Source organism: Ammospiza nelsoni, chromosome 2, assembly GCF_027579445.1.
Source record: "Ammospiza nelsoni isolate bAmmNel1 chromosome 2, bAmmNel1.pri, whole genome shotgun sequence".
Taxonomy (NCBI): Eukaryota; Metazoa; Chordata; class Aves; order Passeriformes; family Passerellidae; genus Ammospiza; species Ammospiza nelsoni.
This window is the reverse complement of record NC_080634.1, coordinates 71698809-71718843: the sequence shown is the minus strand read 5'-3', so window position 1 is coordinate 71718843 and position 20035 is coordinate 71698809.

Below are 20035 nucleotides of genomic sequence, written 5' to 3'. Positions count from 1 at the left end.
TCCATGAATATTACATTTCTGAACAACAAATGTACTTCAGCTTCTCTCCTTCTCCACTCCAGGCTTGTGACTAGAGTATATTTCTAGTAGTGGAGGTGATTTACGGGACTAAAGACCTCAGAAACAGGAGAATTTTGGTCATCCTGTTTTGGATGACTGCTCAGATTTTGGGATCTTAAAAGAAAGGATCTGTCAGTGTGGAGGAAATCAGGGTTTGGAGCTGAGTTTCACAAGCAGAAATCTCTCACTGAATCTGCAGTATGTCATCACACACACAGATTTTGAAACTGTATTTTTCTCTGGTGTCTAATTGGCCTCCCTTGGCACGCCAGTCATCATGAGCTGTGCAGCTCTGAACCCCATTCTAGGCAGTGTGCCCAGAGACACACCAAAGAACAGTATTAATGGCTATCTTTTTAAATTTAAATTTTAACATTGCAAAAGAAAGAAAAATGCCCTTTTTTTTTGGTGTGTGTATATATATATTTATATAAAAATATATATACTTGTGAATGCACCTTGATATGCACTTACAGGCTTATACATATGTACTTTGAAGCATACTTTGCTTTACAGTTTTTTTTTATGCTGTGGCAGATTTGAAAAGGGAAAACTCAGTCAAAATAACTCGAATGTTATCATGTTTCTTTTTTATGGCTGTATTAGATCTAATAAGGACCTGCAACTTTGACTAAAACTATGGACTAAAATGAAAGGACTACTTGTTTGCAAAGAACCCCTAAATTTTCTTGCATTGCAAGTGAGGGTATTTTCACCAATTGTAATTTTCTGGCCAAAGTCATGTACATTGTGTATTGTAGTAAAAATAATCTCTGAAAAATAATAAAATATTCTGTTAGAACCCAAAGATACCTGACATTCCTGAATAAGATCTTGAACTAGGCTCATATGTGGAGCCCAAATTAGCTGGGGAGTAGCAGTGGTAAGAGAAAAAGATGCAAGAGATGAAAAGGCATGCACCATAAAATAGTAAGGAGTGAAAATGAGTCAGAGAGACGGTCAGGCCAGTTAGAACTAATGCTTGTTAAATCTCAAATAAAATATGCAATCAAGAAAAGTTCAGCGTCCTACTTTTGTGAAAGAAAAGTTGAATGCAAAGTGTTGCTTTTGGTGGAGCACAGCCCAGTGCCAGAATACACAGGCACATTGTCTGCTCAGAAGTCTACAGCTGTTGTGCTTTTCACTTTGGTTCACTTGAGCTCCTTTGTCATTCAGGTGCATTGCCTTATTGAACTAAATCCCCATGTATTTGGAAGTCACTGAAAAGAGGCTACATTTGTAGGCATTCTAACTGTGCTTGTTATTGTTTGTGACTTGAAATGGGTTCATAAGATGGTGGAATAAAATATTAATGAAAATGCATTGGAAATGTGTTAAAGCAACCATTTCTGAAATATCTAAAAAGAGAGCTTTTTTTGAGGGGAAGGAAGCAATTTAGTTTCAGTTTTTAAATATATTTATATACATATTTATATGAACCTAGACACATACAAACAGATGCACAGCCTTCTAAACATTTATACTTTTTAATGTATCCTTAGAAATCCAGCTGTAATCACAAATATTTGTTAAAAACTATATAATTTTATTTGATGGATAGATTAATTTTGTGATCTGAAAATAATTTAATAATCATCATAATAGTGTAAGGAATATACTACACCAAACACATTGGATTTTTGTAAATCTCTTTCATATTGGCAAGAACTAACAAAGATGCATGCTCCTATTACAGGATTTACACAATGCTAAATATTTTTAGATTGATTTCAGTAGAAGTACTCAGAAACAACTCTTGAAAGAGTCTCAAGAGGATCTAGTTTAGCAGTAATTTTACACAAGTGAAAAAATACAAGAAATGTAATAGAATTTGAGGATTTAATCTCTTTGCCTTTTAACCTTAATGAAATCTTAGACCTTGCATTTTCAGTGTGTAATAAATGATTTGAAGGAAGGTAAATCTAATATTTTTTCTTATAACAATTGATTCCGCTTTAGTCATTTTGAATTCCCCTCATACAAATGGTGGAAAGAGGAGCAACATGAAGGAAATGATCAAATGATTGTGCACATATTATTGTTGCAACTAGTTTTTCTGTTACACTTGCAAATAAAAGTGTGTTAAACTAGAATAATGCACATCAAAGTGACCCAGAGCTCAGCTCTATCCAGCCTTTTTACTTGAGCAAAGATCTAAACATTTGTCTCCTATGAGATAAAATACACAGTAAGACAAGGACATGCCAGCTCATACAAAACCTAGCAGGAGAAGCTCTCTTTTATTTTATGAGGCTTTTGTATTTGAAGGAAAGTAGCTGGTAGCCAGTAAATGTTATATTTCTCCCATGCTGTCTTTTCTCATATCTGTATTTTCACGGTGCAATCTTCATTTACCAGAAAATACAACACAAAGTTGTTTTGCAGGGAGCAGGCAATGAGGCTAAGAACTTAATTTTAGAGCTTGGATCTAAACTCAGATGTGTTCCCCAATTCAGCTCTTACCCACATTAATAAATGTCTTTGCCAAGGCTATGTGGTGCCCATCTGGGCTCCTGGCCCTCCTGTGGGCAGAGAAAAGCTGGGCTAAAGTTGTGGCTGTTAACTTTATTCTTTCTGGAGCATAACTAGATCAATGTGGAGTCAAGGGCTCTGGTGTTCCAAGAAATAGGAAAGAGAATAAAGTTTTTAGTTCTCCTGTTTCAGGTCTCTTTGAGCTGTTGGGGACAGATGAATTAGCTCACAATTGCTGAGAGGATAAAGTTACCAACTGAGATAAAGCTGTTTGCTCAAAGCTTTTCACTCAGCTGTGCTTTTTCTGTGGGCACACATGATTGCTCTGCAAGGACATCTATATACCTTACCCCCTCTAGTCCTTTCATATCTGTACTTTATATATGGCTGAAGAGGGTCTGATATTATGACATTTCTATAAGTAAACCTGTCACATCAAGGCATGAGCTTACATGGTCTGTATAGAAATTTATTGTGGTTAGGATTTTTCTACAGAATACAGTTTGTAAGACTGTGCTTCTAATATTTCATTTCTGCTGATCCTGTCCAGTGTGGGAAACTTGAATGCTACTTGATTTCCAAATAACCTGAAAGTGTATCCAGTGCTCTTAAATCCAGTGCTCTTAAATCTTGCAGCAGTCATTGTGTTTATCACCATGATGGCACTTTTGTTACCAGTGTGTGTGTCCAGAAGATCACTGTGATCATAATTCTGGATCAGATGTTTAGTAGTTTCCAAGGTTTTTGAGATTTTCCAGATAAGATAAGATAAGGTAAGAGATAATAAACTTTCTTTATATATCCTCTGAAGGCAATTTGGTTTTTCAAGTGACATTTATGACAACACTGAATAAAAAAGGACATGATAAATTTTAGCGTTGTTACTAGAAACAGTAAACAATTTTTTGTTGTTCTAACTCCATGATGGAAAAGAATCAACCAACTTGTTTTGTTTGCCCTTAGGTGATGGTAAAGTGTTTAAAGGCTCACAATATAAAACCAGCAATGAATAACAACTGAGCCGTTTCTTTCATATTTCCAGAAATTAAAAGTGGTTTATTTTCACCAGCCTAAATTTACCCTCCATTTGTTCACTTAAATTACTCTCTGAAAGAGAGTGCTTCATAGCTTCATAGATGTGGCTGCATTTTCTGAGAGACTATAGAAAACTGCATCTGCATTTTTTGTTGTAAACTGCCATGGAGCATAAGGTTTGGCTTGCTAATGAGACTGCTCACAGTTTGCTAAGACATAAAGAGGCAAAAAGAACAAGGAACAACAAAGTTGTCTGGAGACAGACTCTGTGCCTGGATTGAAAAAAAAGAGTAATAAAAGAATAAGAGAATGTTTTCAAGAGAAAACAAAGGAAAAAAAGCAAAAAACTGAAAGGAAATTCTAAGGTATAAGTTATCACACAAAAGAGAAGGGCTCAGGTCATTTTTTCAAACAAGTAAACACTTTATAGAGTGGAACCAGCTTTCATCACACAAAAATTTTCTCAAAACAAAAGATATTTTTCCTTAAATCAAAATATAGACTGCTCCAAGTTAAAGTTACCTCTCATGATTCTGTTGGATTCCAGAGTGCAACAAGAACAAGGATTTAATGTAAAGCTAGATATAATTAAATAAGACTTTTTCTACAAATTTGCTTTTCAGGTAGGAAAATCACACTGGCATTATTTGGCCACCAATATTGCACAGATTTACACTGCATTTCACAACAAAATAATTAAAAAATACAATAGTGTAAAGAGTCAGATTTCTTGGGTTTTTTTGCAAAATATTTTGCAGCTCCTTTCAAGTCTATATTAAATGCTTAAGATCAATTGTACATTGTCTGAAAATTAGGAAAAATATTTTCTTGGCATAAAATTCTTTATTCTCTGAAAATCACAGCAACAATGAGAGACATGGTGCCTTGAATACTAACTTCTCATCACATCCTTCTGCACAGCCTTGATGTAGTACCTGGACTCTCCAATTCCATTCTCTCTAGACCAGCTGATCTTCCTCAGAAGAAGCTGCAGTAGATAGAAGAATTCAAGTAAATTTTTTTCCCTGCATTTAATGTTCTTACCTTGCCCTTGCTACAATTTTGAGGGTATGAACAGAAATGCAAATTATCACAGAGTTGCAAATGCATTTATGAGACCTCCACTTTCCCACGGTGCACAGGTTATGTACATTCTGTCATGGATAAGATGCTATACCCTTAGCTCACTAAGCTGTGCTTACTGTTGAGAGAAGGTACAAGCACAAAAAGTTACCATGAAGTAGCTGATGCATGGAGAAGCATTTGCATTCTAGAATTCTTCACTGGATTGTTATGTGTAAGTACTTACAATGGAGGCATCTCTGCCATCTCTTTTCCTTCTAGGGTTTCCTCCAGCTCTCTCTGGACCCATGCTCTCTTTCAGCACCTGAATCAAGCTCTTCATGTATGTTTCAACTGGTGACTCCCAGCACAATTTCACACATTGACAGATTGAATTCTTGAGCAGACCTGGTGAAATGGAGTGTGGCAGGTGAGAGAGAGAAAGGGAAATAATCAGTGACATGAATCTGTTTCCAGCAGCTGTGTTCAGGGACGCTTGGTCTTCAAGACCGCAGAATGTTGGAGTGAGAGCAGGTCACTGGAGAGGCCAGCAGCTCCTCCAGCCCCAGACTAAAGTGATGTGCTGATGCTCTCCTGGCCTAAAGGCAAGCACACTGCCACGGGGACTCTGCAGATGTTAGCCATGGACTAGGGAGGCACCACTTCAGCTCCTTTGGATTCCAGGTGTGTAAGTCTGTGGGGTTAGTGAGGAAGGACAGAATTTCCTTCTCTTGCTGGTGGTTTGCAAAGCCACTGTGCAGACCTAGGGAGAATTGGATTTTGCATTTAAAAAACAGGGAAGGAATTCTGAGTTTTAGCATACTTTTGACCATTCTGTTCAAAATGAGTTAATTAAACTCCAGAGATGAGGAAGACCTATTGAAACTTTGGGAACATTGACCTTTTCCTTTGACTGTCACCTTATTTAAATAATTCCAGGTTTAATTAACTGACTTGGAATGAATTGATAAAGGGTTACTGTCACTTATAATTTCTCCTCTTTGAAATGCAACAGTTCTGTACAATTACTGTAGCCTCTTATAGTAACCCTAATTATTAAAGTGAATAGTTTTAAAAGTTGCAATTTCACTTTTAAATGTCTAATAATTGGCTTAAAAATACTGCTGTAAACATTTAGTGGGATAAATAATACTTAAAATATACATGAACACACATACACCTGCAATAGATGATGGCCTAAAACTTTTATCTAGATTGGTCACTCTTAATATTTAGTATTTTTGTTGAATTGTTCATAAATATACAGAACAGATGTTGGCCTTTTGGAATTTTAGTGACATAAAGATGAAGAAGTCCCAGCTTCCCCATTTAGGTAAGAATCCTAGCTTGAGATCCTGTCTGTTGAGAAATGCCTTTAAAATACTTAACAAAACAATTCAGATATGTTGATCAAAATAGTCCATAAGCTGAAGTTACAACTTTACTTGGAAAAACAAAAATTTTTCTTTTTAACTTTCTCATTTTAATATATTTATGGTAATCTTTAGCTGGTAAGCCAAGGAATGACAAAGAAAAATTCATTACTCTTGAGAAGGGGAAAAATATCTTTCCAGAACTGATGAATGATGCAGCCTTGGGATATTGTGCACTGACTGGCACAGTTCTGCTGGCAAAGACCTCTGGGGTAGTAGTGGCAGCACAACTGCCCATATTCCAGTTTGATGTGGTTCACTTTCTTAATGAAAGACTAAAATCCTGTTAAGCTGATTTCACTGGTATTAATAATATTTGCAGGCCAACTCTTCCCAGGTAGAGATCCTGGTACTGTCCTGGTACTGCCTAAGAAACCTTAATGTTGACTTGGCCTGAGGTACCAGACTAAAATATACATCATTATGTCATGTGCTACTGCAATCCACACTAGAAGCTCTGTAGTCTTTGTCTGAGTCTCTGAGGTCAAGCTGTACAGTAATTTTGTGGATCATAGATAACATCGCTGCAAAAGATGTATCCAGAAGCAAGACATGAAAAGGATCCCAAACATGTAGCCACTCTTAAAGCTGGTTGGTCCATCCAGGGTGGAATTCTGTGGCCTTGTGTGAAATGGGATGGCACATACCTCTTCTCATACTTACAGTAGACATATCATTGGGATGCCTGTCAGCTCAGGGGCATTCAAGCTAGCTAAAATGGTTCTTACACATATGCAAATAATTTACAGAAAGCCACATCTGAATGAGTCAAATCTATTGCATTTTTACTGAGCATGCTGCTAGTGCAGAGCCATGAACGGGCTCTTTTGGTGCACATTCTGTAAAAAGCTGTCTAAATATCCCTCTGTGATTTGCTTATGTTGCTAAAAAAAAAAAAAAAAAACAACCTAAAAAAACCAAAAAATGACCAAAAAAACCCATTACTCATAATTAGAACTGAATGTCACTCATATGGTTCACCAATAGCAGCCTCTAGAGCAGCTGATGTGGCTATGGCCACATTACACATACCTGTGTTTTCCCTTGGCTTCACATGCTGCCCCTTGGGCCACAAACCAAAATATTTTGTTTATATCTTGATTTCTAGATAAATTATTTCCCAAATTGTGGTTGGAAGAGAAGTAGTTTGAGTAGTTGAAAATGTCACTGGGAGGCAGACAGCTAAACTGGACAATTACTGGGAGGTGACACTTGAGCTGTGTGGTCAGATAGAGCAAAGTGCCACCAAACCTCTGTTCCTGAGGCCTCTTTTATTTAGCTGTACTGACAAAGATTATCAGCACCGTAGTCAAGATTTCAAAAGCAAAAAAGAAGCAATTCTCCTCACTTTCTTTCACTCTCTTGCTCTTTTGAATACACATACATGACAGTGTATGTGTGTACATGTAGATAACAATGTTGTATGTAACTATTTGTAAAGAATAACACCTATGTGCATGCTACTCTGTGTGTAAATGTTGATGCATATGCATGCACACGTGTGTAATTTGCTAGATTACTTTGAACTGTCAAATAAAGGTGCTTGTGTTTATTATTCATGACTCAGAAAGGCAAAGAAATAGCCTAAGGAAGAGCAAAGAGAAATGCAGAGCTTACAGAAAACACATCTCAATTTTATAGATGGGGATTTCAAAACATGCTACTTTCTTTATAGTATATCCATATCATGAACCATCAATTACAATAGTCAGGAAAGTGATACTGCAGCTTAATGACATAGCACATTATTATCTGACCTAAAGAGCTGTGAGACATAACCTCCATCAAACCTGCTATTATTATCACTTTGTACTTTCTGATCATGTGGAATGGATTCTCTGCCTCCTTGTATATCTTGAAGGGATTAGTTTGTAATTTTCTGGTGTCATTTGCTGTACCTCATCATTTGCCTCATGAAAGAAAACAGAAAACCAACTTCATTAAACAGTAAATAAAACCCAGGATGGAGACAAAACATCTAGGATGGATGATAATTAGTTTCTTGGTGCAAATTAATGTTTTGAATGGTTTGATAGTTATGTTTTGGGTTGTTAGGGTTTTTTTTCCTTTCTCTCTAATATTTTTCTTGATTTGAATAATGATGGGATTTGAGATTATTAGAACTTCATTCTGCATCTTTGGACTGTGTTACAAGTAATAATATTATTTTTTTTCCTGCAGTGCTTACCATGTTTGTTTGCAACACATCACAGAATGTCTTTGTGCATAATACAAATTAATTTCTGATCATGACAGGAATTTATGACTATAGAAATGGGATTTTGTTGCCAAAATATAGATGTTCAATGACATACTATGTACACAGGGTAGGGCATCTTCCTTGACCCCTGCACAGTCTTGTGGGTCCTGTGTAAAATGAGAAAAGTAAAGCTTCATCTCCAATGCAATTGTGCAAAATGTTAATCTACAATGTTAATGTACAAAACTCCAACTTGGAACAAAAGGAGCTATTCTGGACAGTGAGATTAGCTCCCTCACTGAAGTCTGAATCCAAAGAGAAGCTGGCTATTTCAAAGCTGCATTTCAAAGTCCACCTAAGCTACGCAGCACCATGGGAGATCAGCTGCAGTATGAGCTGACAGCCAAACTGCATGGGTTAATTGTGGATGGGCACCAAGAGTGAGGAAAACAGGACCTAATTCTGCTGTGAAAACACATTCACAACTGGCCAGGGCTGCATCCTCTTCTGAAGGAGACCATTCATTCTGTGTCCTTGACTCCAGAGTCAGATCTCCTCATCTGCTCTGTGTCTATTCCCTCCGGCCCAAGGAAAGTAAGTTATTTCTGGATTTTCAGCTTTATTTTATGAATAAAAGCTTCCTTGGTGTGAACTGAAGTGTTCAAAGGCACGGCATCAGGCAAAAGGCTGCAGGAAAGCACAATATCTGGAGCAGTTGCAATGCTGTTAGAGCTGTATGAAACTTTGTTTCTTAAGCTTGACAGAAAAAAAATGAGTAATTTAAAGTATATTTTTGGGTCTGTACTGTATCAAGTTTATATATATTTAATTTGGTTTTTTGTGGCCAGAGGAAGCCCTCTGCTGCAGTAGTTTTCCCTCAAACTAAAATAGTCCATGCATTTCTAAATAAAGGGATTGGGTAATTTTAAGGAAGATCTTCACTCTCAACAGTTTCTTGGACAGAAACAGTACTGCCAGCAGGAGATGAGATTCCCAAAGGGTTCCTGGTGACCTGGCCTTATTAACTAAGTTGTAAAATACTGTGATGGGGGAAAAGAGTCCCTCCTGCAGAGGCAGTTCTGTTCTGCTGGCTAATTAACCATTCACCAGGGAGGAGCTGGGGCACCCAGCCCTCTTCACAGGCACCCCAATAATTAGTCTGATAGGTTCATTCTTATTCTTTCAGATCTCTCAGTCAAACTGTTGGATAACAGGTTAAGTACATACTCCCTCTGCAAAACTTTTTTGCTGTGTTTTAACTCATCATTTTAAAAGGATATGAATGATGTTTTTACATTCTTTAACCAGTACACAGGTAGCAGGTTTCCTAGACTAGAAAAAGAAGTAATTTTAACTTCCATTTCACTGCATTAGTAGATGATGATGATGATGATGATTTTTACTACACTACTACTATTAATGTAATTATTACTATTGCTTTTGATACCAACTGGATAACTGAATTCCATTTCAAGAATAAGCACCTGAAGAATAGTATGAGATATAATAGTATAAGCTTTCCAATGAACTTTAATACTGTTGTATAATTGTTCCCTATTTTGTGATCTTCTTTTTCCAATTCTTTACAAAAGAAGTATCAGTAATTTATGTGTTCACACTGGCAGCTTGTTTATGTAAGCTACAACTTCTGTAGAAGTCTCTGAATAGCCTTATATACCTTTAATATGTCTGATCTTCAACCACAAGTCCTTTTTTGATTGTGATCTCTGTAGTCCTGTTCAAGCTGAACAAATGACTGACAAGATGTTTTTCCTCTTGGACAACACTTACCCCACAGGAACTGGAGTGACTGCCTTGCATTCTGTCAGGAGGAGGAATTTTTCCACAGTTCTTTGGCTCTGGAATGCACAGGGTCACACAACAGCATCTGTGTGTGTGCATGAGGCAGCACACAGAACCAGTTAAACTAGTGATGACTCTGTAGGGCTTAGGAGATCAATTGCCATTTTCATTTGGGACAGCACTTGAAATCCTAATGAGAACAACAACACTTGTAATTAGGAGTCTACAAAATCCTCTAAAATAATCACTTAAATTTAAAATGTAAATGTGGCTGTAATTAATTAGTCTATTTAGAATAAAGCTTTCTAATTAACAAATGTAAATTGGGAATTTTTTGTAGATTTCACAAGGACAAAAGTGTTTCTCGTGGGAACTGAAAGATGTGTTTCTGTCTGAATGCATATTAAACCCTTGTGACTCACACCTCTGCACGAGCCTGTGGCAGTAAGAGGACTGTCTGTGATAGGGTCATACTAACACCTGAGCCACAGAGATTTTCTTAAGACCCATGATATGAAATATTACTTTTTTTAATAAGAATGTTTTGAACTAAGAGTTATGTTTTTCAATGAGTTATGTTTTTCAGTTTTTCAATTGAATTCTAATCTGTAAGGATGACTGACCACCACTTCCCTACTGAAGACAGTGACTGATTATGGAAGTTAAAAAAAATCATCAGGAAATTTAAACTTTTAAAATCTGATTTCATTGCACATCAGGATAATACAAAAAAAAAAAATAAAGCCCAAAAACCCAGAGTGATTTTGGTACTTGCTGCATGACAGAACCCCAAAATTTTACTTAGAGTTTAATATATTCTCATTTCTTTTTCTATTCTATTATATTTAAATTCTTTCACATTATTTCAGTAATACTGAATTAGTGGTTACCCTTTTTCATTCCAACACAGGTAGAAGAGCTGAATGGCTGAAAAGTCAGGTAAATTATGTGCAGCTCCACACTACCATGGCATTAGGTACTTTCAGGCTGCACTAGGTATCCACAGGTAGTGGAGCAGCCAATACAGCCTATGCTCATTTTCATATGAGCTGCTGGACAGCTTTCCAGATCCCTCTGACTGACTTGTTCCCAGCTGACTCCAGTAAGAGCTCAGATACCCATCTCTCCTTGAACACATGCTTGTAGTGCCTAGATGTGTCTAAATGCAGATGTCAAGATCTGCAGCTGTGTCGCGGTGTCTGACTGTCCATGAAATAACGTCAACATGAAAAAGAGATAAAGCCCAAAATCTCCAAACTGAAATGGGTCTGAAGCATTCTCCTCCTGCAGTTTTTAGCGTCAATATGAGAGCCCTGTTGCTGCATCTGTTTATGCTGAAACAACATAGAAAAAAAGAGGGGACAAAGGGGACAGTGAGAGGGAGGGAGAGAGGGAAGAAAGAAGGAAAGAAAGAGAAAGCAAATGCCAAGACAATTGTTCCACCATGTATGATGAGTATGCACTATCTATAATGATGATATTGTTTCAGTGTCGTTTCTATGTGTCCTTTAATAAATAACTTTCTCTGTTTATTTGAATTAGGCAGACAACTGCCTTTCAGAAAGGGATGGTTCCCAGTTGTAACTGTCCAGAACCAAATCAAAACTGTCCTATAGAGATAATGGCACATCTCCCATTATCATTGCCCTTAGTTCTAGCATGCCCACCCACATATTAATACATACCTTTTCAAGCTGTATTTGTCACAAATTAGTGTTTTAAGGACACTCCTCAAATCATAGTGTAGCCTGGGGGGCAAGGGGATAATACACCACCACAGCATCATACTAGTGATTCCAATACAAAACAAACAGATACACATCAGTTAGAGAGAGATCAAAAAAGGCAAATAAAGTAATCTTAAATAGATGAAAATTCATTTAAGTTTCAATGTGTGCCTCATTTTAACTCTCTGATGCAGATGAACACTTTTCCCTTTTCTCATGCAATAGGAGCATTCTATGGCATTTCTGAAATTATCCAACAGTACAGCCTGTTGTCTTGTGACTGACTGCTATAGCAGGGGTCTTGCATTAATTCTTTAAATATAAGTCACAACATAGAAAATTTTACTCTTTTTCAATATTGTCTAATTGTGACTTGAGCAGTATAAGAAATTTAGATTCTTGAACACATTGAAGGTATGATTGTGATATGTCTGCAAATCTCAAAAATTCCCATGTGAAAAGCAAAGATTAATTGTACAGTATTTACACCTTTTCATTGATAACTAACACCATAAAAGTGTACAAATTGCAATTTGTTTCTTTTTCCCACAATCCCTTTGGCTTTTAAGGGATGTTCCTCAATTAGTTGAACTGTGTTTCCTCTTGCTTGCTAAGCACTTTTGATCAAACAAGGAATGGCAGAGGTCCACAATTAGATCAAAAGATCAATCCTAATGTACCATTTTCTCCTCACCCTCCTGCTTTAATAAAGTGGCTGCAGTTCTCCAGGGGACAACTCAAAATCCGAGTACTGATATTTCTAAATTAGCTGACTCTGTGACCTTGCTAGTAATTGCGTTAGTTTATCAATGTTCAACACAATTTATTACTCTCCAATATGTACCAAAACGTTTATCTCTCAACACTAACAATATTAAAAACCTAAACAATCTGTTGAGAAACAAAGGACTATTCGATAAGAATGATGCATAATAAACTGGAAGAGACTACACTGATGGGTAAGAGGATTAATCTAGGAAGTAGTCATAAGTGAAGTAAGGAAAGAATGTTTATGTAGTATTACATTCAGGGCACTTTTAAAATCTGTAAATAGCAGATAACTTAAACAAAATCTTTATTTTTGTTCCATTCATCCTGTCTCTCTCTCTTTTTATTTTTTTCCTTTCTTTTAAAACCAGGAATGAGCTACTGATTTTTTATAACACTGAGCATATTACCCAGGCTCCAGTGAGAAAAATGAAGACTGATAAAACCTTATCTAAGCATTTAAAAGTCATTTGGACACATTGATCAAAACTCACTCTGAAATTAAACATATTAAATTTAGATGGAGGAAAAAAGGCATTAAGTTGATGGAACCCAATTTTTGTATGAAGCAAACAAATGGCATCATTTCACCAACCTTCTCATCTTGATCACACTGCTATGCATTATTTAAAATATGCACTTGATTTGGGTAGTTAATAAGCTATCTGTAAACTTGGAGTAAATTTGATCGTGGGCAGTGTTCTGCTAGTTCCTACAGTAGGATTATTGATTTGTTTTTACTTCTGTGAGATGTCAGTTTGTGGCATTGTGCCACCAGCCATGAATCAGTGTAACTACCTCTGCTCATGGTGAGATAAGAACGATAAAGAGCAGAAATGCACAGAGTATGTGCAATCTTTTAAATTATCCCATTTACTTAGAGCTGTCAGCAGCTCAGCACTTCTCTTTGCCAGCAGCAGACATACACAATTCTGCTGTTCTGGGCATTGAATCTCCTCTCCTTTGGGAGTTTCAACTGAACCCCCAAGTCAAATGGAAGAAAACAACTAAAATTTATGCTAATCCACAAGTTAAAACAGTGAAAATGACCAATGTGATGTTTTAATTTCTGCTGTAGAGAAACACTGACCAGGTCTGCTAAAAATGTAGAATCATAAAATCATACTTGCAAGCTTCTGCATTCCTCTACAAATCAGCCATCTTAATTTACTTTAATAAAATCAGTACCTTGTCCTTTTTATATTCTTTGGGACTACGCCTAATTTGGAAGAGGTGAGGGGCAGCAGGAAAAATGGTTGCGAGTGATCCACCTGCAGTGACAGCCACACTGACCTTTTGTGGTTGGAGGTGACTTTGGAATGGTTCTGTTTCCATTCTGAAGGTTGCCCACCTCAGCCCTCAAAGGATGTAAGGTGGTTCCTGAAGAACATCTCCTTCAGAAAACGATGTGGCTCCCTGCAGTCACACCACAGGGTGAATCAAGACAGCAGGTGAGGATGACCAGGGAGTTCACTTCAGCAATACATTCCTGTTCTGACATAAAACAGGGCAAAATAGATGAGCTTGCTAAATACTACCAGGGAATTCCTAAAACTCCTTTGACTTAAATTGTTAACCACATACCACATAATCTTCATAAAGAACAAAGGTGTTGGGTGTTTTTTTGCAACCTTCCTAATACTTTACCAGAAAAACCATAGTCTGAAAAATGTTTTAAAAGTGATACTTTATTCATCTGTTTATTACCAGATTGAAGAGCAGGGTCTTAGAATAAGAGTAAAGCTTCTCCATATTCACATGATTTTGTACTTTCCCTTTTCTGAAGGAAATTGCAAAGAGAAGAGAGTGTTATGAGGAACAGTGGTGGGCATATATCCCAGTTTTGAGTGTTGCTGTCAGCTCAGAGAGATCTGAATCCACATTTAGTAAAAAGCAAAATTAGTTGTAATGGCACAGAACTAATTTGTATGGTGAAATTAATATCAGCTAACTTAAGGTTTCTAACATGGGTGGCATAAGCTAAACCCCAGAGGTACTCACTTACCTTCTTGGAGAGAATCTTATACAATTGGCTTAGAAGTCAATAAATAGATTTTAAATAGTGAGATAAATCCTACAGGGAAGTGTAAAACCCTTCACAACAGGCACAGTTATTCCTTCTTTCAGTGCACTACCTCAGAGACCTTTGTGCACATCAGTTCCTGTGCACGAACATGTCTTTGTTTCTCGATACTGTTTTAAAAAGGAATTTATTTTGAAGAGCATGGATTAAGATGCAATACTTCTCTATAAGACAGATTTGCACAACTCCAAGGTGCTCCAATAAATTGTTTTACATTCTGAACACTTTTTTTGCTCAGTGTATGTATCTTATTTCTGTGAGTGAATATTTTTTCTTTTCTAGAACTCTGTACTACTTACAGTCTTCTTCATGCATCATCTTTTTATTTTGCATCTGGCTTAAGATCAGGCTTTTTCTCCATCCTGCTTAGAGTCAGTTGGTTACATTATGTTACTGAGACTGGATATAATAGGACATGACACATTCGAGACACATGACACATTTGAGAAAGACACTGAAAGCAAATGTGTTGTGGGGTTGGATTTTTTTGAGATAAAAGCCTCATGCTCTGTAAATTCAGTCTATTATTTACTTGTATTGCCATACTCTGTGATCTGGTTCGGGTTGGAAAGGACCTCGTCAAGGCTGCTAAGGTCTTTCTGCGTGTCATCCCATCCCTCCAGCGTGTCAGCCATATTTTGGCAAAGTTGATGGAAAACTTGCTGGCAGTGAGATCAGTCCCACTGTCCTTGTTACTGGCAAAGATGTTACAGAGAGATGGTCCCAATACCTGTCCCTGGGGATTAAGAGTATTCTCTGGTCTCTTCCTGGACATAAGTCGTTTTGCTGCAGTACTTTAAGTGTGACCTCCAACCAATACCTTATCCACTGAGTGTTTCCTCCATCAAATCCATGTCTCTCTTTTGTAGAGACAAGAATGTTATGCAGGACAGCATCAGATGCTTTGAACAAGTCCAGCCACCAGAACATCAATGAGAGAACAAAAAAGGGAACAAAATCATATATCCTGCTACATATACCTCTAGTAAAGAGTACTGTGCAAGATTCACTTTACCAAACTTTAGGCAATCAGATGAAGTACTTGTGTTTCTAATCACCCCAATGTCCTTAAATAATTTCTGTCAAAGAGAGATGAATTGTCATTTTTGGAGAGCAGCTATGACCTGGTCTACCTCTTTCTTTTAGTAATGGAACTAAATACTCTGGCTTTGTGCAATCTTGAATACTGCATAATCTTGAACAGCTCTTGAGAAAACCAATTCTTTTCTTCCTAAACTGAGTTGCTGAGATGTCAGCTGAAGTGGTCTTTGAAAATAGATGTTTGGCAGGTAAAACTGCTTCAGGATGATTTGTGCAAGCAGAGAAGTTCCTGAGTGCACAGTGCTTGTGTCCCACTATGTCCTATTAACCAGTAGGATTTTAAGTGGTACATTCAAGGTCACACAACAGCTTCATACATCTAGTTGGTTTGGATGGTGATAGCATCACTAGAAAGTATGGAAGAACCAGAGTAATTGTTAACTGGCATATATATTGTTTGGGGAATTCATGAAATCTTCATCTCTAACATTTTTAAAAGCTGGCTGAACTAATGACTGTCAGGAGGGATTGAGCAAAATTCTTTCAGCCCTGCCTTCAGTCATATCTGTGGATCTATAAACACATTGACTCACTATGTTGGAGTTCATTCTAAAACTTGTCTCTTATTAATAGTAAAATAAATTGCACCCTGGATAACCTAAACCTTGACTTGGGGAGTTAACATCATATTTGTGAAAGAGATTGAAAAATAAAGTAGAGCTTTGTAGATATATATGAAAGCAATTCTGTTATTCTTTTTATGCAGAAAATGTAGCAGACAGTGTAGGTAGATTTATATTACTGTACCCTTGCCCAAAGCATGGGTAACAGAGACTGATTGGTGTTACAGTGCTGAAACCCAGCTACCTCTGGAACTAATCTGAACATCCACATCACATAGTGTTTTTCCTGGATCTGCTTTGGGCTTCTGTGGTGTCTCACTTCAATAAATCTTGTGGGGTTTGGGTTTTTTGCAGGTGAGAGAATGTTGAGTTCCAGTTTCCAGGAGGAGTGTGAAAATGCATGCACTGGGACTGTGTGGGGTGTAATATCACACGAGGTATCTAGGACTGCACAGCTGGGGTCATGCTGTAGGGCTGGAGGGGAAGAAAGAAGCCAAACCTCTCCTCCGTTCTGCAATCCATGTAGAGCAATAGATCTCTTTGAAGGCAATTCAGACAAGGAACTCAGACATTCTTGTGTTCCTCCTTCATCTTCTGCCATCCACTGTGCATGACTGGAAAAGGGCTGGTCATTCCTAGAAGATATTGGAGAAGACTGATTATGTTCATTATGTCCTAAATCAGCAATTCAGCCACAGATCAGTAGATTTTTTTCAGGTGCTGTGCAGTGCTGTTCATCGGGAATCACTTCCTAACCACAGATGCTACTTCTGGTTTTTTTTCTTCTGGTTCTTGTTTGCAACAATCACTAAGTGTTTCTCCATTATGTTCCACTCATGTCAGATCTACTGGATGTGTCTCACCAAGACCGAAATGCATTTCAGGATTCACAGGTGGAATTGCTGGCTGCATGGATGAGGCCATGGCTCTGCTCCTGCAGAAGTCAGTACCAGTTTCACAGTTGACTTCACTTGAAAGAGGGCTCAAAGCAAAGCTCAGTGCTTTTGAAATCCACACTCTACATATTTAAATTCCTCCACTCCTTCTTCATGAACTTGATTTTCACACTAGTTTTCTTTTTCAGTTGGGAAGACATACTTACTATGTCCATGAAACTTTATAACAAAACAATTTAAAAAACAATGACATCTGTGTTCTTTTATCACTACTACAATTTATAAATTATTTCTGTTATTGCTTGAAATCTGTACTGTCTCATAATGTTATGTCTAGCCATTGGTTTATTTTGTCACTTTCCTGAGTGTATAAACATATATATATATACATAAAATGAACTTCATACTTTGGAGTGCTTACTACTGAGCTATTGTAAATCAAACGAGCATAAAATCAGAATGAATCAACTACTTAAGAATACACTAAAATACTAGTCCTGCAAAACTCATTCACTTGTCTAGTAGCATCATATTAAAAGAAAGATGACATGCAGCATTCATTTTCTTATGATGGAAATAAAACTGTAATATTGCCACATTAGTGGCATTAGTGATTAAAATAATATGGGCTGAAAGCAGTGTTACTTTTTGTGTTAATTGATAAATAGCTAAACACAGTTCAGGTACATTCACATTCTTCCTCCCAAAGAAAATGTTGTGTCATAGCCTATAAGTTTGTTTTATTGGTCTCCTGAGAATCAATAAGAACTGTTTGAATATAGCCAGAGATAAACTGCCAGAGAAATCTTATAAGTAAGTGCTCTGTGCTGCTGTCTCTTGGTCAAATTGTAGGATGAGAGTGAAATAGTTGAGTTCATGCCCATGGTGGGTACACAGGCTTTCTCCTCTTCACCATCCTAGCAGCTTGCCCCATGGTTAAGTTGTTTAATTTCAGATGTATTGTTACAGAGGTTAGAGCTGCTGCAATTTAACTGGAAAGCAATTTGATTATTAGCTTCATACTTGATACTTAATTCTCAACATATTGTGAGCATCTCACCACAGCTGGACCCCTCTGGATGGTGAAATCAAGGCAGAAGAAGTACCAGAAGGTCTTTGATGGGTCGGGGGTGGTTGTGTTCCCTTCAGGGTCAATGTGCCCCCAGGACTCAACCTTCTGTATGTGCTGACATCTGGCATCTGTCACCTTGGTGTCACAAGACACAAATTCTTCCAGTGATTTGCAAGAGATGAGCTGACAGACCCAGAGTCAAATTCCTTTCTATTTATCCTAAAGTCGCTGTGACAAATAGAATGGTTCACTTGAGCAGTGAGACAGCATTGCCTTGTCCCAGGCAAGAACATAAATTCAGCTCTCTGGATGGAATCACTGAGATCTTTGGACTGGTCCAGGCTAAGAGGGAAATGGTATAGGGTACAGCAGAGTTTCTCTAATGTAGAATTTAGCAACACTCCCCCTTCTACAAATTAAGAAGAACATATTTTAGAAGATTCATGTGCTCTAGGGCTCCAATGTGCTTTAAGAGCAAGCCCTGAGATTCCCACACATGACAATAAAAGGAAGATGAAGGGGCCCGATGTGTCAAGGATGCTGGACTTTTCAGTTGGTTCTGCCTTCATAACCAGTTCACTCATTATTTTCCAGATACTGTTTTTAAATGCAGCCTTCATGCAGGAGGTTCATGCTTTTATTTTTGTATATTTAATTGCTGGTTCAAACATTCAACATCAGGATCTGTGATTTACTCCCTAGTCCAGTGAATTCATCCATCTATCTATCTATCTATCTATCTATCTATCTATCTATCTATCTATCTATCTATCTATCTATCTATCTATCTATCCATCTATCTACACAAATAACATGAGGTAGGACAATTTGAAAAGGTGAAGTTGAGAGAAACTATCTGAAAATATGTCAGAAAAGTGCACAGCATGGTCCCTTAGAAAGGACTAAAATCACTGTTTCTGATCAGAGGAAGAATATGGACTTGACTATCCCTGAAATATTGAATAGGATAGCAGCATTTCACCTCATTTTACTTCCAAAAATGACTGATTTCATGCCTCAGCCAAATTGAGAGCTCAGGATTATGAATAAGAGATAGAAATAGATCTCTCTTTTCACCTTAGAATTAGGCATAAATTTTTCAGGCCTGGTGCATCCTTCTCTTCACTAGTTCTTGACTACTTTAGTCCTCCCCTTTTTTCATACAACAACCTTCTTCATATTCTGCCTTAAACTCCTTGTATGTTGAGCAGAGTGGCCCAATTTAGTGGTACAAATATCAACTGGTGTAAAGGCAAATACATGCCCAGATGTTTGAGTTAGCCCCTAGCATCACTGTTTTTCAGGTTGAGAGCAGGATTCAAGGAAACTGTTAGCAAACAAAATACTGTCCAAGAAAGTCTCAAGACTCAGGAGGAATCTCTGCTCAGAAGAAAAAACCTCACCCATCCCTCTGATGATCAAGTTTTTTGTAAGTGGTAGCTAAACAAGAGATTTCAGATGGAGTTACAAATAACTTAATTTTTTTAATGGACGTGCTATCTCAGCCACTATGCAACCAGTTGCAGAGGGACTGGAAACTCCCAGTTACTGCATCTCAGAGTGGTCATTCTAAGTCAGAAGAAATTTGGATTTCTAATTTTTTTCGTTCATCAGTCTTCTGTCTCTGAATTGGGAGCATGACTGGGGGTCTTGATATTCTTATAAGGATATTGTGAGATGGCATTCATTAACATTTGATCACTGCAGTGAAATTGTCTTTGTCATCAGACGGAAAATCTGATGACAATGATACTTTTGTC